Genomic DNA, 24,240 nt, shown 5'->3' with positions numbered 1-24,240 from the left:
GAATACAGCCATTACTGCCGCTGCTGCTCAGTCTCTTACACCAAGATACATGGGAACAAATGGGAGATAGTGAAGCACAAAGTCTAAACAAATAAGAACAATCAAAAGGCTCTGTGTGTGTGTGTGTGTGTGTGTGTGTGTGTGTATAAAGGGGGTTGGGCACAAATATTGCAAAGAATTCTCTCATCCTTGTCTGACAGGCTGTGTACAGTCTAATGCCTTTAGTCTGTCAAACACTCTGTCACAGACCAGTAGGAATATAATGGCTTCAGTGCGTCTGTCAATGTCCTCACCACCTCCTCCTCCCACTGGTGGGACATACAAAATTTCTGTTTACAGGACTGGAGGAATCCAGCATGTCATGTGACACGTCTTACTAAACATGGTCCACTGGTTGTATTATTTTACTATTACACTGAAGTTTGGAAAGACTGCATGTAAAAACAGATGACCAAAAGTCTGTGGGATGTCGTAGATCAATCTGTGGTGACCAGCAACAAATACATAAATTCTGTCAACATGTGGACATGGAATGGTAAAGTCCAGCTTTAATTACAATTGCTCATTTTATTCTCAGAGTTTCTCAGAACTTAAAATAGTGCCTTTTCCCTTAGCTCCTGTTAATTCATGACTGTGGGGTATAAACACACCCTTACGGTAATTTTGTTTGTTTACATTAGCATCAGTGTCCATGACCAAATGCAGAACCTGTCTTTTCAGTTCTTGCACATTCCTCCTGTTTAGCTATGTGGATACTCGCTAATTTATGCTCTGTTAGCAGTGCTGAAATTTGAACAAAGATGTGACACTAACATATTTCTTGACATATTTTGGAAAAACCTGTCATGACTGCAGGCATAACAAGCATTTCATTATGCAAACTGTCAAGTTTTTACATTTTCATGTCTTGTGCTTTATTGTTTGCAAAACACAGAAAAGAAGCTATTTTCCTTCTTTTCTGCGTGTGTGTGCGTGTGTGTGTTGCAATACTACTAATGAAACAACAAAATTAGCAGTATTAACAGTATGATATATTTTGTAAACCCTAGTTATATACAACATACAGTGATGATAGGGTTTAGGCTGACATCGAAATAACCGAGCTATTAAGTATATAAAGTGTGTATACTTTTGTCTGCCTCTCTGGGCTGGGAAGATAAGATTATTGACCAATGAATATACCAACACACAAAAACAAATAACTGAATCTTTTATATGACACAAAATTGTAAAGATAATGAGGAAAAAAAGAGTGGCCCATCTGTCTAATTTTTTGCATTTGTTCTGTGATAAATGTAAATCTATTGCAAAAACTGTATCTCAAACACACCGCCACTGCAGGAAAAGCAAGCTGGATAGAGAAACAGACAACAGAACACTATTGGTCATGGACTGTAGGGCCTGGCGATATGGCCTAAAATCCATATCACGGTATAATTTGAAGCATGTGCGGTAACGATATATATCGCAATATATTATTTTCTTCTATATAACGTATTTTACACACTATAAGGCACACTTAAAATCCTTTAATTTTCTCAATCGACAGTGCGCCTTATGTGTAAATTCTGGTTGTGCTTACTGACCTCGAACTGATTTTATCGTACACTGCGCGCAGAGATCTGTAAAAAATGTTTTAGTACGACTTTAGTAAGCTATGAAGGCGCACTGCTTGATGGATTGTTGGAGCATTACGGCTGCCGTAGTCGGGAGCCTCGCGGAGTAATCTGGGTCCAAAACTCCGTCTGCTTCAGGTCCCAAAGTCAAACGAACAAGTGGCATCACTGGAAGTTAAAAACTGTCTAAATTCATCATCTAAAATGATCAGCGTTGCTGCTTTACCAGGTGTAACAATTAAATTTAACATCCAGGCATCCATGAAAACAGAATTTATTAAATTCAACAGAGTTAAAAGTTAGCAGGAAGTTAGCTAGCTAGTTTCCACCTAAACATGATATGCCATGTTCTGACTGAAAGATTTCTGAAAATAATAAAAAGTACAGCTCTGCTATCACTTCCAACAAAGCGATATATGATAAGCAAATTGCTTCCAGTGTGAGTTTAGGATGTCAGAAAGAATAAACAATAAATGACCATTTCCCATTTTCCTAGCAAAATATAAAGAAATGGTCACTCGGACTGTTCTGTGGCTACGCAGCCCCATACGCAACACACTGTGAGTCACTGTACTCTGGCACCTTTCTAACAGAACCAACGTTTTCAGCAGTTTGCGCTACAGTAGCTCGTCTGTTGGATTGGATTACATGGGCTTTCATTCCCCCATGTGCATCAGTGAGCCTTGGCCACCCATGACCCTCTCGCTGGTTCACTTTTCCTTGCTTAGATCACTGCAGACTGGGAACACCCCACAGGAAATGCAGTTTTGGAGATGCTCTGACAAAACACACCAGCTTTGAAGACTACATGTTCACTTGCTCATTAATATATCCCACCCACTAACATGTGACACGATGAAGAAATAATCAGTTAATCACTTCACTTCTTAGTGGTCATAATGTTATGCATGCTCAGTGAATATCTGTTAATTGAGACCACACCTTGCATGCTTTCTGCCTTCTTTTGTGAGTCAAATTTGAGACAAAAAAAGGAAACATGAAACAAATCTAAAGAAACAACATCTCAAAGCGACAACTGCCAAGGTTTGTAAAATGTAGAAGTTTTTTCCAGTGATTGAACGGCTGGATGTCTCATGGATGTCCAACCAGGTTCACTCAATATCATTTAACTGCTTCTTCAAATTAAGTCTCTTGCCCTTGTCTTGGACTACAGCAGGAAATGGTGGCTCTGGCTTTCTAACCAGAACCACAGAAGGTGGAGAACAGGCTCGCCATATGCAGTCCAAGTTAGAGTTCACGAGCTCCTTTTAGAGCCAGCTAAATAAATCCGCTACCGGCACAAGCACAGTCTAATTCCACGGTAAGCACTGACATTTCAGGATTCATTTTAATGTATCGAAGGCTCCAAGCATTCACTTTGCAAACAGTTATATAGTAGCAATAATCAGTCAAATATACTGTAGCATCAGTGTTGTTTAGTCTGTTTTCCATTTTGTCTTGCGTTTTTTTTTTAAATATAAGTATTAAATATTCACAAAAAATAAATAAATAAATTCACAAAAATAAAATGCCGGTGAGAGGAGTCGAAAACTGAACTGTGAAACGCAGCCCGATATTTTTAGGAGCTGATAAAGAAATGGCTGAAGGCATGTGCAATTATTCCAGTAAAGTGATAATTCTGCAGGGACTTTTGACACATTTTCACACATCAGTCTGCATTGTAATTAAAAAGCAGGCGCATAACTCATTTCAGCCTGAAAGGTGTTAGCCGAGGTGAAAACACAGTCAAAGAGATAATAAATTAGAAAGTTGTAGGGAAGCAGAAGAACACCACAACTGCTGAAGTGGACGTTTGAATTTGGCAACACAGTGAGACTAAAAATAGACTTTGCTGAAAGTCTAAACTAAAGCACATTTAACTTTGATGACTCCCAAAAAGCATGTTTACAGAAATAGTGTCTATATTAGAAACTGTTACTGATCTTCACGGTCCATTTTTGTGTGTTCCACTTCTGTTTTTAGAAACAAGATGATCACATCTACATATTTATAGCAGCAGGACTTATGTTTTACTGACCTAAAACATATTTTTTGCAAAGATCACCCACACACACACACACACAAACACACACACACACACACACACACACACACACGTATACAGTGTAGTGTTAGACTTCTTTAATGAATGTACTGCAGTTAAATAAATTCCAGACAGGAAATTAATGTAAAATTATGATTTATTGACCCTTTAATGCACACTGTGCATAGTTTGCACTGTTTCTGACGCAATTAAACTTTATTATCACTGTGTGTGTGTGTGTGTGTGTGTGTGTGTGTGTGTCTGTGCGTGCACGTGTGTCTTCATCTCTGGGTATATTGGCACTTGTCTGTTCATGCACCTCGCTGTACATACTAATTACTTTAAATTAAACAGCAGGCTCTTCCCTGTCAGAACTTATTGGCTTATAATTACTTTAGAAAATCCTCTGCACAGCATACTGAAGGATGTTCCAACACTGGGGTGCATTTCTGCTGTGAAATGCTCTGTGTAGTTGTGAGAAGCAGGCAACTAAAAAGATTCACATTTTTGGAAAAACTGAGGTTCTATTATTGTCCCAAGGAATATCATTAAAGACTATAGTCCTTTGTTTCCTTTGAAAATCCCTAAAAGAAATATTTTTAGCCTGAGATTTCAAAACCAGTCATTTTCTAAAAGCTGTAACTAACTGAAGTACTAAAGTCAAAGCATTTTAAAAAATGTACGTTTTTGCCAGAATGAGTTCTGTTGGTAATAAAGAAAAAAAGCCAATATAAATTATTTGCTGAGAGATTTTTAAGAAATAAATGAATGGATTCAAAATCCAACAACATAGTATATTACTTTCAGTTTCCTTTAAACTGATTACTTCCCATTATTGATTTATATTAAAAGCCTTCCACGAGGAGACCACCAACATGCTTTCATTGTGATCGTGCAGCTACAGTGGCCAGCAAATATTTGGCAACAACTTCCTATTGCATGACCAGGTCATCGTTTATGAATGAAGACACATTTTAACAAGCTAATAAAGAGCTAAATCAATTTCAGATGATACTTGATGTTTTCAAAATTGCATTTCATCATAAGTGGCCCTCTTTTGCTCTTTGAAACCAAACAAAGCCTCTTCAAATATGATTAGTTAATAGTATAATTCCCTGTCTACAAATATCTGAATCTCCATTTCTAACATGTGTAAAGTATACAGTTTGCTGTGGTGCACCAAGCTCAAACCATAACTAGATGAAAGTGAAACATCAGTGTCCCTTCTTGTCACTGAGTAAATGATCCTCCACATGAGGCAACAAAGATGTATAAGCAACAAATCATTATTCATCTTTAGGCTGCGCAAATGTGTGAGTTCACTATTCACGACAACATCAAGGCCAAGTTGATACCGTCATCCGCTTTGCCACCGCTGTTCATGCAGGAAAGCTTAAAGGGATAAATCCCAATTTCACACTTTCATGATGTGCATGCTGTGACATGCAAACAAAGCCTCACAGACCGCTTCACATCACTGTGTGTTATAAACACCATATGCAAACTCAACTTAGCCATTATGTGGCTTCCTGAGGGTAAGAAACATGAAATCACAATACATTTTAGTTGTTGCAATGAGTGTGCTAAGAAAGTAATAAGACTGAACAACACACAACATTTTGTGTATTTTGTTGTGGTGAAGTTTATGTCTAGATTACCAAAAGGTTTGAAGCAGCAACTTCCATGCAAACAGAAAGCATTCATTTACAGTGTGTAACTGAATTTTTCTTATTCATCTGTGATTCCATATTCACCTCATTTTCAATCACCTAGTCCAAAACAACTGGGCCTCCAGAACATTTAAGTTTTTCATGGATTTATACTGTATGCTTAAATAATTTGCTTTGAGCCCAGTTCTTTATCAATTAATATATCTAAATAACTTTGAAGTTACTCAGTGCAAAACAAAATATAACCAGAAATTGATGGAACTAAGCCCCCCAGTAAAAACCCCAAACCACAGCCCTATCAATAAAATATACACAAGACAAAGCAGTGTTTCACCACACACACACACACAGCCTCAGTTACCATAGAGACAGGGCACCCTGGACATATTGAGGATTTATTAAAAAAGCCTCCCTGGCAGTATTATTCCCTCCACACCCTGGGAGAAGAGATGTAGAGTGTCACCACACTGCAGGAGCAGCAGACACACACCACAACTGAATGTCTAACAACTGTTAGGAGAAACGCTGCTGAGTTTCCTGTAGCCTGCCCCTTCTGTCTTCACACTTATCATGATCTTAATGATCAGCCTTAAGTAAAGCACTCAGGAGCTTCAGCAGTGATATCATCAGAGTTACACAGGATACAGTTGAGCTGTACAGGACTGGCCACAGCATTGACAAGGAGCTTTCTCTGAGGTTCTGAAGGTTTCAGTACACAGTCTGAGTTGAAACATGTCTGCCCTGTAATTGGAGGGTACACTGTGTAAACACCACAGCCCTATACTGTAAATGCTGCTACAGGTCAGCTGGCGTTAACAGGGAGGAGGAGGAGGAGCCTGTCAGGCAGGAACACTGGCTGTTTTGAAGGGAAAGCATGGATTCTTGGCTTTACTCCAAAAACCTAGATATTAATGCATTTCATAACCTTTTCATTTAGAGCGCAATACAAAAAAAAATGTTTAGCATCACCAGCTCACCATGGTGGAGAACTTTGCCCCTCAAGGCAAACTGGTCCTTGGCTGGGGCCGAATACCAGTGACAGCAGCTAGCGGCTGAGCCTTAGCTCACTGGACCAGGCCAAGCAGAGGTCGACAGCACCACATGGATCCTTCCTTCTGTAGTCCCACCACTCACAGGAGGGGCTATAGTTGTTTGGTGCACTGTGAATGGGGTGGAGGCCCAGGCAGTCCAATCCCCAGCTGACAAATCTGACTTTAGAAATATGGAAACCATCTCTTTGTTAGGAGGTGGTGGGTAGGTGTATTGTTGTTTTTTGGGTTTTGTTTTCTTTCTTGGCACAGGTAGGCGGGGCGGGGCTTGGTGGCATTCCGGCACACCTGCGGCGCATCGGACGTCATTAGGGAGCGCTTTTATGGAGCTGAATCTCGGACGTCTGGTGTCGGAGTATTGTCGTTTTCATAAGTGGTAACGTGGTGCAAGCTGAATCTGTTGATTCCACGCGATTGAGCTGCATGTTTTAGGATCCACCATCTGCCTGCTTCTCCTTTGTTTTAGCCTGTCCCGCTGCCTGTTCGCCTGCCTAGTTTTCTGTGTGTGGGCTTCTGTGGATCCGTGACGGAGAATTACTTCATACCAGGCTGTGACCACCGCTACATCTGTATGTCGGTGTTGCAAGTAAGCTCTCCAACTCTCCTCGTCCACTTTTAGTTGAACTCTCGGCGATCGACGTACTCTGTAACTTTGTTTGTCCCTCGCTTTTAGGTAATTACGGTGCGTCATCGGTCCGCCCGCATACCCCGGCTCCGTCTCATCCTGTCAGCGTTGCTCTCCGTGCACATTTTTATCTGTCACTGTATATAGTCCCTTCCCTTGTAAATATTCCCTCATCTGTGTACATAAACCTGCATCACTACAATCCTGTGCTCGTGTGTGTTTCTGCCACTAAACCCATTCGGGTAAAGTCCCCTTAACACTCATTGGTGGTGAAGAAACCTGAGCTGGTCCATGAGCCTGAGAAACATTGGCTAGATATGGTCAGATTCACCTCTAGGGATGGATATCAAAACCCAGTTCTTGTTGAGAACTGGTTCCCACTGTTTCAATTCCTTGGAATTGTTTGCCATTTTTGCAAACAATTCCCTTATCAATTCCAGCGTTCCAGCGTTCCAGCGTCACCACGTTGCGGATCGTCATTTACTAAGCGGCTCAAACACTCAAAAGTTTGGTTATACTTTACGAGAACGGATGACAACAGGGCAACTTGCAATACATGAAAAGTAGATATTTCATTTAAGGAAGGAAACACTACGAATATGCAAAAGCATTTGCTCAAAAAACACGCGATGACCTTAAATGAATGTCGTGTTTTTAATTCCGCTCTGGACTCATGAATCTCAACCCAGCAGCAGCGGTAACGTTTGCACGTCCTCTCCCGTTAATGCGGCAGGTAAATAATCAACTAACAGTGCATATTATGTTAGCGCGATCTGCCTTATTAAAAAACCTGCCATTACTGTGCATTTAGGTGACCATGAAGAGAGAGACAGACACAAGCAGTGTTCCAAAACGTCGGCTGCATCCTTCGGAGGACCTGGCCTTCGCGGTCTACGTGGGCTGGGTCCTTCGAAGACCGAGAAGGCCGGAAGTGCGAGGCTGTGAAACGGAACGGTCTAGCCTTCAGATTTGCGTCACCGCTGTCTCGGTGGAGTTTAATAAACTCGGCCGTCTGCTCCTTGCTATCTAAAATATAACAGGACACTGGCGTAAATTCTCGACCGTCTCACACTTCTGTTTAATCAGTTTTCTGTTTGACGTTTATTCAGCTGTGTGAAAATCCCAGAGGAACCCACCAGATAGATTAATAACGTTTTATTTAATCTAATAATCTAATAACTTTGATCTCAGCCAAACCGATTTACTCCGGAACAAATAAAACACAGAAAAAAAAGCCAAACAATTACATTTTTAAGTTATCCGAGTGACTTATATATCATGTTTAACCTGAGTAGCGAAAGAGCGGGGATTTGAAAACGACGAAGCCGCAATTCCGCTGCTCTCGCCGGCTCGAGTGACCACTGAACCCCCCGGCTTGCTATCCAGCGGGTGGCTAACAGACGTCTCCAAAAACGTCGGCGCACTTTTGCAAATATGCGATGTCTTGATAAACCAAGCAGATATTTGAAATTTACACAGCTTCTTTCTCGCCTGAAAATATGTTAAAAGTTTATTTTGTGACCCAGAAAGAGTAATAAGACTAATTTTAAAACTTAGCAGCGGCCGCCATTGTTGGCAGCTGAAATTTGGCTGGGCCGCACTATGAATTCTGGGATATGGTGGGCCACGAAGGACACACCCGACCCATCCTTCAAATTCAGGGAAATGAAGGACGCATTTGTCGGCCGCATTTGAAGGAGTAGACGAATTGGTTGGCTCAGATGCTGGCAGTTCTCGCTGCAGTCTACCGTTAGCGTCTCCTTTCAGGCCAGGATATACGAATGTCACCGAGCAGTGTCTAAGTTTGTGGTAAAAGGCTTGCACCCATTTGCACCCAGAAGTGTGAGACGGTCGATTTTCGGTAAGTGAATGTGTTTAATTGTAGGCAGGGACATTACTGGATATTCTTGTGTAATTGCTACAGAACAATTTATGTTATACTTTGTTATTGCTACAGAAGAATATTTATTTTATTATTTTACATTTACAATTTTTTTTCCTGGGGACCCCGTGACACCCCATTGAAGAGCAATAGGCTGGATCTCTTAAGATCTCACTGTTGGGTTTGTAAGGCCATGTTACTCCTAAATTTCTATCTTGTTCAAAGAGAAGATATAAAACAAAGTTCTAAGCTAATCGACCTTAGTGTTCTCCTTTTTTAAAAAAAGAATCGATAAGAGAATCGATAAAGAATCGAATCGTTAAACAGAATCGAAAATGGAATCGGAATTGTAAAAATCTTATCAATACCCATCCCTATTCACCTCAGTACAGCTTGGAGACCAGACCCTATCTCCTTCAGGTGGCTGGACTCTGTAACTCTCTGAAGTTGTGCTAAGTGAGGCAGTGGGCAGGGGTGGGTATAATTTCTGGTTTTACCCAGTGGATGGAGGGTTGCTTCCCTGCACCTTTGGGTAAGGCAGTGGGCTCGTTCCTAACAGTTTAATATACCCAACCTTTTTGAAATCACTGGTTGGAGTGGTTCAAGGTGTCCCTGGTGGGGATTTTTTTTTTTTTTTTTTACTGACATTTCCAACAGCAGTTTGAAATGGAGGGATGTAACTGGAAGGAAGAGCATGCCTGATCTAAACTCAAATGGCATTCTGTTGTTGGACCACAGTTGGACCAAAATGAACACCATGCTAAAGCATAAAGGTTCCTGCAAGTGTCCTTGACTCCAGGAAGCTCTAAGTCAATGATCATGATTCAGCAAAACGAAAGAGACGGGGCAAAAATGGCATCTATAGGAGAACTCCAAGGTAAAAACTACTAACTGAAAAAGAAAACGAAGGCTTGTCTCATATTTGCATCACGATGATCATCAAAAACACCATGATGATCTCCAGGAGTTTTGGTAAAATATTCTGTAGACTGATGACACAAAACGTTGAACTTTACGGAAGGTTTAAGTCCCATTACTCAAGCACACTTGATTTGCAGCAGGAAAATCAAAATGATACCAACGGCCTAAATCAGACTCAGATGCTTTGGTGTGACCTTAAACAGACAGTTCAAGCTGGAAACCCCTAAAACTTGATTGCAGTTATAGCTTACAAGAGTGGCACAACTTTTTCCACACAAGCCCAGGTATGCTTTTTTCCATAATAAATAATAATTAAAATAAATGTATTTTGCATTTAATCAGACTATCTCTTTCTAATATGAAAAATTGATGATCTGAAACATTTAAGTGTGATAATATACCAAAAAAACTCAAATCAGGAAGTGGCGAAATACTTTTAATGGTACTGTATTTTTACCCCAAAATAAATATGATATACTATAAACCAAACAGTCAGTCCAAGAGACCAAGAAAGAGAACTCAGCCTCAAGAGGGATGAGGAAAGAAGATAAAAGAAAGGATGATGGATGATGCGCTCATGGTGCGAGCGGCAATGTCAAGACTCCTCATCCAGGAAGTGAAATCAGTTTCTCTTTGGTTTCCCTGAGGCAGTTCCACATGAGAGCTCCAACTCCCTGCTGCCCGCATCCAAAGAGCAGAGGACAGCAAAGCCAGCGAGTCTGTGACATTTTACAACAAGATCGTGAGATACAGAGCACAGAGATGGCAAAATAAAGATGTGCTGTCCATTATTTCATCCACACAGTACAAAGAACTTAAAGAGAGGTTACACAGCGAAGGACGAAGATGACGGAATGTCAGGAGAAGCTTGGCACAGAGAAAGAAATGGAAACAGGGGCAAGATAAAAGACTGTCATTCCCTTTTGCTGAAAGGATCAAATATGACTTATAAAGGGCATGAGAAAGATGATGAAACGGGATGAGGAGAAGTAATCTGAAGACACACAAAGACAAAGGGAAAGCAGACAGAATTAATGTGACTGGCAGCACCCATTTGTAAAATCTTCAACTCACCTGAGAATTTCCATGCGACCCACACTTTCATTTTATCAGCCCTCCCCACTGCCCTTTCTCCCCTCAGATACACTCATCATGTCGAACACTTCCACCTTTGAAGTTGCCTTGCATACTGAATCTTTTTATAAGCATTGCCAGGGGTCCCAGCCAGGCACTCAGAACATAGAGAATGGGACAGGGAAGAGGCGTCTAGGAAGGGGGACTGATTTATATTCAAGATCACACAGACACAGATGCTGCACCTCAAGCAAAAGCCAAAATTGAAGAGAACCACCTTTTAAAACAGTTGAGAGGAATGGTGGAGGGGTTAAGAAAAACACCCAAAAAGGCACAAAACTGCTGATTTTAGCCAGCATGGGACACCGTCTGCATGTTCACATTTGTGCCAGCAAATGCAGAAATGTAAAAATCAAACACAAACACACGCCCTCCGGCCTGAATGTGGGTGGATGTGTCGGCACAGGGCACAAGGGAGAGATTAAACCTCTTCCAGGCACAGGTAGCCCTCTAATAAAATTAGCACTGGGGTTCAATCAGCTTTGTCTGCAGAAATGAGAACACACAGGTCCCATATTCCCCTCCCTGTGAAGGCTGGCAAATTTTAAAAGGTTCAGTTACATTACATGCAAATGGACAAATTCAATTACATGTTCCACACTACTCTAGTTATGTCAGCCAGTCTATCAGAGTTCCTGTACATGTTTATTCTTTTCAAAGCTAGAGCAGTTAAAAAACAAAACAACAAAAAAACAACTCATATTTTTCTAAAATAGAACAGTCCCATTAAACTTAGTAAAGCTAAGACTAAACTTGTAAATGTTTGCAAGAGCATAGCAAAATGTTTTCATTCAGAACAACCAGTCATTATGTTCTTTTGCATTGTGTATCACCATCGAGCCATCACGCAATGGAAAGAGATTTTCTTCCATCACTTCTGACATGCTCAATGCCAGACTTGACAAATAAATGTACTTGAAAACTAGACAAGCACTCTGTATTTGATAGTTGAAACCCTCACATGTTTTTAAAGACAGTATAACTGTTATAAAGTATAAAGACACAAAACCATTAGTTTCCATCTTTAACATTTAATCTGTTTATTTCTCTCCCTTCTGCATGTGAGTTGAAACAAGCCGTATAAATAACATTTCTTTGAGGTGCCTCTCCTGCCCTCCACTTCCCTTTCTCTTTATTGGCTGTGACAGTACAGTGAAGGCATCAGCCGTACATTAAAAGGCAGTGAGGTGGGGAGATCAAGGTAATCTCTCTCTACCTCTCTCTCTTGTCCCTCTCTGAATCATGCATTTATTCAATTCCCACTTCTTCAGTCTTTCACTTCCTCTAGTCCCCCCCCCCCTTTCTTCATCACGGTTCAATCACGACCATGTGGGAGAAAATCGCCTCGTTACTACGCCCGCGTGATGTCCGGACATAGCCATTAAAATAGGACACAATAGAATGAGCTCTCTCTCTCTCTTTCGGACTGTCTGAGCCTCTCAGTGCTGTTCGAAAAGAAACAAAAACATAAAGCCTTCAAAGACTGTCCGTCACTTTAACTTCTCACTTGCTCTTTTCACATAACGTCGACCCCTCCCACCCCTGGGATTTCATGATTTCCCACGGGTGATAGTTAAATTACACACAAGCTGCATCCAGCAGCAGCGCTCACTTCCAGTAGCAGTGCTGAAAAAACGTGAAAAACACAAATAACATCCACCCACTCTTTCAAGAATGCAAATGACTGCCCAAATTAGTTCTTGTTAAATGCCAGAGTAGCAAAATTCTTAAATCCCATCAAAAAGATAAAGCTTGTCAGTTATACTCTGAGAATAAAAGCTTCCCTAGAGGGAAACAAATCCCTTTGAGCTCATACAGTAACTTCAAAAACCACTAAACGTCCAGTAAAGTGACAGCACGCCAGCAAGAATTAGTAGACAAATTCAAACTACTGCTTACCGCACTTTCCTTCTGTCTTGAGACTAAATGTAATGAATAAAATGAGCTAGAGACTTGAAACCCCGCAGCACCTTCCTGGTCTAATCAGTGACCTGCTTACATTTAAAACTTGGATACCTGACCAATCAGAAGGAGCAGCTACTGTGAACTTGGACCTTAAAATTCAGATTTCCTCACCGCTGTCCCCTGTTAAACCATGAAAATGCAGCGTGACATGAGTTGAACATTAACAAAAATTATGACAGTTTGAATAGTGAATGACATCATACTTGGCTTTGAACTGCTGGATCTGTTAACAGCATTCTGATTTTGAATCACCTCAAGCAGGAATTCAAGTGTTCAGAAAAACAAGTTCTCTGTTTTCCTTCAGTAAAATGGGCATAAAAACACGCGGTGCCTCAGAAGACAGTGAGTCATAAACTGAACTGCTAAATGCCCCGACATATTCCAAGTACAGCATCTCTGTGTCTCTGTTAAAACTGCAGCTCTCCTTAACTCTGTAATTACACTGAATGATGTTTGAACTTGCAGAGAGAAAATGTGCAAAAGTGACATTAGCCTTCAGGGCATACTGGACTTACACTTCTCTATGCACTTTGATGTTATTGTAGATCACTGATGTAGGACAACTACATTTATTTATTTATTTATTTATTGCATTACTTATCTTTCCGGAAACTTCAAAGATAACTTCATCAAAGGGAAGCAAACGACATCAAGCTAATTAGTCAAACAAAACATCTGAATTAAACTACACGTAGGCCTGCTATACTATCTTGGCTTTTTTAATACTGTTATGGTGTTGTAAACTTTTTATTTGGAAAACCTGAACTTTGGTTGCAAGACAGTAAGAGAAGAAAAAGTGCTTTAACATTTAAAGTTTTCAGTCTTGACCAGCAGTCCCGCCCCTGACCCAAAAGACCCAAACAACCGATGAACACCACACTTATGAACAAACTTTGTGGTGGCAGGTATATCTACATGTTATCATAGCGTAGATGTTGGTAAGTGTACCATTTGTTTTTCTTGTTTCACTGTCTCTGTGAAATGAATGAAATCATGAGCAGAGCTGTGTTCGCATTCAGGACTGAGCCTCAAATAAAGCCAAACCGTGTTGCAATTTAATTCATGCAAAGTAAAACTATAACCTGAATGTTTTTCCTTTCACTTATGATCTAAACATGCAGTTTTTTGTGTCCCAATGAGCACTAAATTTGTTTAGATGTTTAGTCATCCTACTCCAAACTAACTACCCAGAGGTGTTACCAAGATGGCCAGTGAGTGGCAAGTAGGGCTGCTATTACTAATCATTATTAGTAATAGCAGCATACTATTGCTCCTTAATATGTCTTATTAAGGAGCAATAGTAAATATTCAAGAGAAAAATAAGGGTCTTTAAAAATGAACAGCACATTGTAGTCTCTAAAACAGAAACCAATGCTTTTAGCAGTTTAACTGCATAAATACAAATACAAAATACACAAACTAAACACTTTTAAATAATTACACATCATATGAAAGTCACATTTTTAAAGAAAACATTTTCTTAGAAGCAACAATTAATATGTCAAGTAAAAATAATAATAACCTAAACTGGTTCTTATATAGCGCTTTTCTACTCAAAGCACTTTATACAATTCACCTCATTCAACCGTTCACACAAGCACTTTTTTCAATGCTTTAGTGATTTCTATTTAACATTCACACTCCAATGGATCCATCTGAGAGCGCTTGGTTGGTATCTTGCCTAAAGATATTTGGCATGCAGAAAAACAATTATAAAAGCCAGGGATCGAACCACCAACCTTCTAATTAGTAGATGACATGATAAAATAAGATTAAAGCCTTTAATCTGCCTGCTTGGAAGGCTTTTTTATTATTAGCAAGGGGCAAAAAAATAGTATAGGCATAGTATTGTATAATACACCTGTAGTACAGCTACACATTAAACCAATTACATGGTGACAAATGGGGGGGGCTACAGCATCGAAACAAAAAAATTGCACAGAGGACTTTTTTATGATCCATTTAATTGATGAATTGTTAGAACCCTAATGGCAAAACTTACTTTTACACTCATCTTGAACCTGTTCATGATCAAGCATCATTACTACATCTTTCTGTGCCTTTTAAACCTCCAAATGCAGCTGATCATCAGTGTTTGTATTCAAGTATGGGATAAAGAATAAAACAAGTTATCTTGCCATCATGACGAAGATGATGAAGATGATGAAGTTGGGGGGAAAAATCATTTTTGTTCTCACAAGCAGAATGATCACTCTGTCCCTTGCCGTGGACTAGCTTTAGGCAGTTGAGTAATTCCCCACTAGCGCAAAAGACTAGTAGTTAGCCTGAAATGCATTATGCACCAGATAATTAAAGACATGCTTCATCTTATTTAATATTGATGTCTGATAATTAAAGGATCACAGGCTTAAGAGGATGCTGCCTATCTACCTCTGTCTCTCCTCTGATGCTTTCATCTCTCATTTTCTCACTCTGACACACACACACACACACACACACACGAGCGAATGGAAACCTGAACACCTAGCTGCACAGATACACAGCAGGATACATTAGGTCTTTAGCATTTAATGAAGACTCTAGTGCATAGGCCGTGCGTGCTGTAATATGGCATTTGGGTGTCAGGACAAAAAGGCTCACTGGAGACTTCATTAACAACTAATTGATTTCATTTGTGTTATTCTGAGACTGATAATGCACAAATTTGCTCTGAAGAAGATTAGGCTGAACCATTTATATCTGTCGGCAGATTACTGGGAGGAAGTAAATGGCACATTTACAGTAGGGGTGGGAATAATAGATATGGATATAGCCCAAGATATGATGGTGTTTGACAAAAGAAGAGGAATTTACAGCTCGTTCTCCTCCCTCTTTAATTCTCCAACCTATCCATTGCTCTGTCCTCACTGAATCCCTATCTAATTGAATTAGAGCTGAGTGATTAGAGCCTGGCATGGTGAAAGTCTCTAGTCCTCTTCATCTGTCCCACTGGTAGGCTGGGGGAGGGCAAGTGTAAAACTCTAAAACACTATACGGGTAGAAGAGGACTGCTGACAGTGTCTCAACAGTTCTCCAACCTTTACTAAAGTAATTCCTCACTTGAGTAAAAAATGAATGCAGTGAAAAATAGACCTAACAAGACTAGAAGATGCTACCCCTTTCTATCGTTTAGAGCAAAAAAATAAAAGCACTAGGTGTAATGACCACCTCTGTGATTTATTAGTCTGTTAGGCTCTATCATAAAGCAGTCCAGATGAACAGGAGCTGTAGATATGCTCAGCGCCGCTAGCTGTAGTGAAAAGAAAAACGACCTTGGGCATCGTAAATCTCTGGGGAACCTTCATTAGCACCTGACAAAGCCACAAAGCACCATCACACAGCCTCTAAATGCTTTGCAGTTGGCTGCTGGCCTTCAGACAGCGCTGCGGTGTGGTCATTCACACATTTAAGCACCCTGACTGGGAGGCAGTGCAGAAGTTGATTCCCTCAATTTAGCAGGTCTCTTCATAGAATGACCAGCTTGATAATGGCCTGGCCTCTTCTAGGTAGGTTTAATTAGCCAGGATGCTAGGCGGTTTCTGGTTTAGTGTTGATTCAGTGGTTGCCACAAATGTGCTCAGTACTACCACTTAGCCCTCTCTCAGTGCAGTTCAGCAACGGTTAGAACCCAAACTAATAACAGTTGTCAAATGTGCGTTACCGTGGCAACAATCTCTCAGGCAACCAGAGAAGCAGCCACCCTGACACGGAACGAGTTATAGTGCTCCAAAAACAACAAACACTGGATGAGAAAGTTCAGACAGACAGCACGTATTCAAAGACTCCTTTCATGTACTGTGTGCTGCTTCTCCAGAAACATGCCCTGACCACACCACCTAAAGAAGTTTGGGGAGATTATTGATATCGTGGAAGAATCAATCCAAACTAAAATTATTAATCCACATACCCATTGTTGTACTGTACTTTTCATAGTTTTACTTCCAGACAAATATAACTTATCTGCAGTGATCTGCCAAACTGCTGGCTTGTTTAAAACCCAGTCATGATTTTGTCTTTCCTCTTTCCATCTTCTTTAAATACAAAAATTGCTTGCAATATAAGTGACCATAGAAAGCAAAAATCAAATAGATACATTATTACATAAAGTAGCTACGATTCATCTACCCTGTCCCAATAATCACTGATTATCCCAGACAATTTTTTTAAGTGGACATGTTTGACCATCACACTTACCAGTATTAAAGATATTCCTTTAGGTAGTAAGACTATTTATAATTTGATTATACATTTGATTTCTGTGAAGATATATCAGCTAACTCACAACCAGGGTTCACACAAACACAGAGACACACAAAAAAAGAAAAACCCACCAAAATAAAAGAAAAAAAAAAAGGACACATTCATGACTACAAACTCAAACTGTTTTAACATGCATTTGTCATAAGAAGACTAAAGCACGTCACTTTGAGAAACAAACAGTCATTCTGCCTTGAATGATGCCAGATTTCTACTTAATTATCCTTAAAATGTTTTAGTAACACATATACATATGTTACTATATGACTGTCGTGGTCCTGAGTCTCCTGACTCAGTGTTTATGGTTTTTCCATTATTTATATTCTTTGATTCATGGTTTTGGCTCTCTTTATTGTTTTCTGCTTGTGTTATATTCTTAGTTCCTAGGGTTTAGGTTTCTGTTACTTTGCCTTCCCCGTGTTCCTCGTCTCGTCACTCTTGTCTCCATGTTTCCTCCGTTTCCCCAGGTAGTCATGTCTCTATGTCCCAGTGTCAGGTCTGCTTCTTTGTGAATGTCTCTTGTTTCCTGTTTTATTTTGGTAGTCCTTGTCCTGTGCACAGTGTATCTAGTTTTGCTCCCCTTGTCTCATTATGTCTGATTAGTGCCAGCTATGTTTCTGTCCCATTCTTTCTTTACTCCCTTGTGTATTTAAGCCCTGTGTTTTCCTTTGCCCTTTGTCACGTTGTACCACCTCATGTGCTGTAAATCTCTCTGCGCTTCTAGTTTCCCAGTGTTTTGTTCTTAGTTTCTTACTCAGGGCTTTGGTTTGTTTTGTGTGAGTTTATTTTTATGGAGGTTTTTTTCCCAGTGAATAAAGCTGCCGTTCTAAGTTTACCTTTTTGTGTTTGAGTCCTGCATTTGGGTCCACTTCCTGCCTGCCACAGCCACGAATGACAATGACAGCTTTAAGCACCTATAATTCACTTTAGTTCTGAAATAAAGAATATGTAGGAATCACCAAAGTCCTCGATTCAGGTCAATAACTTACAAGTTCAAACATAAATGGAAGAAAAGATGTTAACATGTCACAATCACATCTTTTAGAACAGTTTACAGTATGCCTTAGTTCTTTGGTTTCATGTTTCATTAAATGGCAGTAAAATAAGAAAAAGTCAAGACTAGGAAAAAAAACAATTCCACCATTTTAAATTGTGAATCCATCATACTGCTGGTGTAGGCAAGCAATGAAGTCATGCTAAGACACAAATAGGCAGATCAGCTGACTTCAATGCCAGTTAACATTGGCTGATAGCTAAGCTGATCAACAAATCTCATACAAGGTGCTTCACAGCAAATCTCTGTTCTGTGCTCCTGCTGCTGATCTCCCAGAGCAGAGTTACACTCCTAAATATAAATTAGGACAAATAGAAATAACAATAGTCTTTTGCACAGTGAAAATATTTTACTTAGTTTACAAATTATTTCACATTGATCACATTATGACCATGGGTAATATTATTCTGCAACTCTTAAATTAAACTTGTCAGCATGTCTCTTTAAGATCTAAAATCATCTTTCTGGGTTTTTCGAAGTCTAAATTCATATTCAGCAAAAGAGTTAGCTCAAACGTCTTTCCATGGCAATTTCTAAAGCACCTGAAGTAAGCCAACATACTGTCAGAGAGACAGAATGAGACAAATCCACAGTGTTAGCTGTGTGCTGAAATGTCAATGCAGCTGAACCATAATTCAGTTGGCCTGGCAGAACATATCCATCTTCCTGTCCTCTGCCAATCCTTTCCACGCTCTTTATCTCAGTGTGGGGTTATTAAATAGGCATATCCCAGCCTATCTCGTCTCCAGCCTCTAGCTGTCACCTCTGTATAATAACCCATTCACTAACAGGCAGGGTAATGAGAACAATGCTTGGGCTGAGAGGCCAGTCACCATTATTGCTCTACAGGCCACCACTTCACCACATTCTCCCACATGGGAGCTCAGCTCCCTTTCAAACATTTTGTAGTTTCACACTGGCTGCTCTCACAAACTGCACCAAAAAAAGGGAGAACCTGCCAAATTTCCCGGGGACAACCCTGAGGAGAATCTTGAAAGGGGACGCATACCTCTCACTTCCTGACTGCTCCCCAAATAATGACATGAGGTTTAGGCAAAGGCAGTGAAGAAGAATGGGAGTGCAGGACCTCAGTGAACTGTTCTGAATCAGTTAACTGATAAGAGACCATGCTGCACAGATCTCAGAGGAGAGACCCAGAAAAGTCTGCAGATTCAGCTTCAAATGGGTAAAAGAATTATAGATGTTTCACCAGTCAGGAGCTTCCCCTTGTTGAGCAACTACTATCTTTGCCTATACTTAGGAAATGATGGGAATTTGCAATACATCGGCAACAATAGTTGCTCTTAACAATATGAATACTTTTATACAGCATATAATTTTAAATCAAAAATATTAACACTAAATAATTCATGCTTTCTGTCAGATGTGTCTGGAGAAAGTAGAAGGTCTAAGCACCACAAGAACAGTTATTCTGCCTCAGCAGTAATTCAACATTAAACAAGGTCAACCTACATTATATTTCCACCCATTCTTGAGTCAAAGCATGCCTCTGACCCCAGACACAGAGTATTATTACAGGTTTTGGCTCCTGGAATGGCACCCCGCCCCTGTTTGTTGGATGCTGAGTGAATGAGAGAACACTACCATGTGGACCCACAGTACAATTCATGCAGGACTCAAACAGTTATGAGGATGATGACTTTTCATAACCTCGCTGCCTCTGGTGGCAATATGCACAGGCTAAATGTGCAGCTGTTGAATTGTGATTGTAAGATTGATGAATATGGATTACGTCTGTGCTTCAGTGTGCATGCTGGGTGAAAAGGCATGACATGAACAAAATGTGTACTCTGACTACTTTTGGTTTTATTTCCATTTCTCTCCTTCCCTTATAGAACATCAGCCATCGGTCAGCTTAATCTCAGGATAACTGTGGTAAGCTTTCAGTATTTAGAACACATTTTTACAATGCCAAAGACACCCGGAGCAGTATGTACACTCAGAAAAGGAACATTTTTTACTCAGAGTGTAGCATCAAGTCGGTTAAACTTCTGAAACATTGATATGCTCAGTTAAGTAGCAGAGAGTTTGTTAATCAGCTGCTTTGGTGTTAATGAATTTAACAACAGGTGTTTTAGAGGTAACCCCCCAAGACATGGACGGTTTTACAGGCAGAGTACACTGACATGTTTTCCCTCCTCATCTTTTCCGACTGTTTTTTCACTAGTTTTGCATTTGGCTATGATCAGTGTCACTACAGGCAGCATGAGGTCATACTTGAACCCTACAGAGGTTGCACACAGCTAGTCCTGCTCTTCTCACCAATATATGCCATTACCAGCAGGTTTGCTGTGTCTCCCAGCACAGTTCCAAGAGCATGGAGGAGACTCCTGTAGACAGGCAGTTACTGTAGCTAACCAGGGGCATCTTTAACCGATTAGCAGGAGGAACAGGATGAGCACTGCCAGAACTATAAAATGACTTCCAGCAGGCCACTGGTGTGAATGTCTCTGAACATCCTGACATCTTCTAGTGGGCCGTGTGCTCGCTGGCTGGCAGAGTGGAGCACAATTGTCATTTGCCATAGAATTCAAGAATTGGCAGGTCCACCCCTGGTGGGAGCAGGTTCCCACTGTGACTGGTCCGGGCCTGGTCCTGGAGGATGAAGGAACTGATACCATTGAGTGGCCCCCACACTTGCCTGACCTAAATCTGATAGAACATCTCTGCCACCAGAACATTTCACTTGTGTTTCAGTCCATCTGATGCCACCAGGATCCACTTCAGACTCTCCAGGAGCTCAGTGATGCCTCAGTCCACATGTGGGAGATCCCCCAAGGACACCATCCATCCTCTCATTGGGAGCATGCCCCCGACACTGTCATGCATGCAAACACACAAGTGAAGCCCATAAAAAGTACTGAGTACCACTATGAGAACCTACAATGTAATTTTGACCAAATGGACCATTTTTGACCATAATTTTTTCACTCTTTTTTTTTTAAACATATATAAAGTTCTTTTCTATCACTTGCATTTTTTGGAGCACCTTAGCAAAAATTTTTATTTTTTTTAAAAGATCGTACTATTTTTGCTAATGTCACCAAAAAAAATATGTCACAGTACAGTGTTAGTTCAGTTGAAAAATGTTCGATACAACTGCTCAGACTACATTTTTACTCAAAGTTACATCTCACATCAGAATGTATTTTTACTGATTAATATTACTATTAAACTAATCTCAGTAAATAAGGAAGAAATAATGATATTCCACCTGAGCTGTCCTACAAATCAGCAAAAAACTCAATAACCCATTAAGCATCCTTATACTACACAGATAAAAAGATTTGCAAGTATAATAAAATCTGTTAACTGGGCCAAAGATTATATAATACTGCAAATCAGGGTGGCCATGGATACACTGGAAATGTTAAAATCAAAGCCACTTAGCAGCCACATTTGCTGTATACAAGCCTTTTCCTCATCAGTCTTGCTGATGGCTCCAATGGTCCCAGCTGCTTCACTGTCTTCCAGACTATCAGTAACTCTGCAGGCTACTAATTACCTGTGTCACATAACTATATCCATCTCTGCATGCACATAGCAAATTAGCTGTGAGGTAGATTTCACCAGTCTTTCAAATTTCTCCGCCATGAATGTGGAAACAACTCTCCCAGGAGCAAAGTAATCAAACAAAACTTGTGCCAAAACACAGACAAGTGCCAAGTCACATCCCTCTGTTCTACATGACAACCCCACTGCCGCTGTCACACTGTTGTTCTGGAGACTGGCACCTGCTTTAATATGATGGATTGATTGTCATGTTTGACACCCTGCATCATCTCCAACCCTCAGAGTACTAAAACTGTCAGAGGAAAAAATAGACTCATTAGTAGAGTGGATAAGAAGAAGAAGTATCAGCGATCCATTTCTTTCCAAAGCATCCAAGAAATCCTCCCACTGAAGGAAAGACAGGAAAATTAATTTAAAAAATGTAACATTAATATCTCAATGATGGTCGCATCCACAAGGTCGGCACAGGTCTTAAACTCCACATACAAACAATGTAACAGCTGTATAGTCAAACATTAAATTATCTACACATTCTCAGATCTTCAGAAAAAAATGTCAATCTTGGTTGGGTCTGTGAGTTGCAAATATCAATAAAACGTGATGCCCTTTATAGAAAGGACTGTTTAACAGAGAAAAAGTGAGAATTTAAATAACAGCAGAGTAGAAACTACTCAACAATGACAGCGATTTGGCATCTCTAAAGGTGACAAACACAGAGCATGACTGCAGCTTGCAGGGAATAGTCACCATTTTAACATAGCTGTTGATGATAGAAACTGAATTTTTCATGGTTACCATTGACGAACACCAACTCTGAATACCCACTAGAAATGTTAAACCCTCCAAAACCACCAGGGCTTAAAAATGATTTCCGCGCCAAAGTGCCAAAAACTGCCAGAGGCTCTTTACAAAATCATGTCAATCCCCATGTAAAGTCAAACCTACAAGCAGAATAAAGCACATTAAAAATGGTATAGAAACTGCTTTTGATCTGTAATTTTCCTTAATGACAACTGTAGGAGTGTATTTTTGTTATTACTCATCAGTTTAATTGGTCTTAAAGTTATACATGGGCAAGGGCACTTTGTTGACACATTTATTATAAACAACTAAGCTCAGGTCATTGAACTGGGCCTCTCGACCAGATTTGTGGTGGTGATTGCTTTTGGAGCAATTCAGTTACTTAGAATTATTTTAAAAACAACAACTTGCTGTTAGGTTTAATGTACTGGCAAACAATCTGTGAAATACATTCTAAATACAGTCTATTTGAGGACCCTTACTAGGCAAGCGAGCATTAATTCCACCCTCATCCAGTACGTTTACTTCTAACCAAAGTGAAGGGGAAAAATAAAGACATGCTACATATAAGAGTCCATTGTATATTATCAATTAAAATATTAGAATCTGACTGCAAATATCATTCTATATAAAAGTTTATCTCTGAATGCAGTACTATATTGATATTGCATCCATTTTAAATCTCCACGATTAAAATCCTTTTAGTGTCAATATCTTTGCTAAGCAAATGTCTATTAAGCTTTTTCATTTGCATGTGATTTATATTCCATTGTATAAATCCACAGCTAAAATGCAATATCACTTGTCACAAACACAGTATTGTCAAAGAACACAGATATCAGCGACACATGGTCTGAGCTTTACACCTCATTATCTCTATATCAGAGTAAATGGCAAAGCAGCCATCTAAAATGTATGAACATATTATGCAACGCACAGTGGTGCTCATCTCCCACATCCTGGTGCATCCACCCCTGGGGCACAATGATTGGCATTTATGGGCAAAGTTATGGTCATGGACTCAATTATGAGTCTCATTACAGAAAGAGAGGCCAGAGGTCTTCACCAGGTTTGGTTCATTTCTGTGGTCATCTCAGCAGGTTTGCAAAAAACAGGAAAAAGAAAGTCCTGGGCCTCAGTTTCAGGCTAATGCCAACAAGAGTGAGATTATAGCACTAATCCAATGTTTGTCTGACACCAGCCTTGATCTTTTAATTCAGACTGCTGCTGCCTTACCATCACTAGCCAGTTAGCCTGCCAACAACCCCCACAACCCCATCCCTCACCACTCATAACATACAAACACACCCCAGGATACAGACACCAGCTGTTGGGCTCAGCTGTATCACAATGACAGGGATGGTGTATGTGTGTGCGTGTGTGTGTGTCTAAATAAATGCATATATACATTTATGCATACACAGATGGCTTAGGTGTGAATAGCTCCAGATCATGCTACATTGCCATCAGAGAACACTCACAGAGCTGAAATCCTCCGAACACCAAAATAATTAAAATGCACAGCACATACAAAAGAAAACAGAAAGACATGTTAATGAATCTCTGCTTGTGTTAAACATTGTCATGGATCTCATACACTGTACATTTATGCTGGCTGAGCTCTCTGTGAGCTGGCAGGAGATGGAAGATTTCTGACACAGTTGCCAATATTAATAGGTAGCAAAATG

The 24,240-nt window shown here is 40.1% G+C and overlaps 1 protein-coding gene and 1 long non-coding RNA gene across 2 annotated transcripts in view; one reads left to right on the top strand and one right to left on the bottom strand.

The window, feature by feature from the left end:
* Nucleotides 1-24,240, bottom strand: part of nav2a (neuron navigator 2a) — a 218,029-nt gene that overhangs the window by 149,204 nt on the left and 44,585 nt on the right. The gene's annotated exons all lie outside the window — the stretch shown is intronic.
* Nucleotides 6,571-7,257, top strand: LOC146525247 (uncharacterized). Its single transcript, XR_014874537.1, has 3 exons — nucleotides 6,571-6,755; nucleotides 6,846-6,965; nucleotides 7,053-7,257. It is a non-coding gene; the product is annotated as an uncharacterized LOC146525247 (long non-coding RNA).

Source organism: Neolamprologus multifasciatus, chromosome 1, assembly GCF_963576455.1.
Source record: "Neolamprologus multifasciatus chromosome 1, fNeoMul1.2, whole genome shotgun sequence".
NCBI classification, from domain to species: Eukaryota; Metazoa; Chordata; class Actinopteri; order Cichliformes; family Cichlidae; genus Neolamprologus; species Neolamprologus multifasciatus.
The sequence above is the reverse complement of the archived record's forward strand: the minus strand, read 5'-3'. Positions and strand labels throughout refer to the sequence as shown.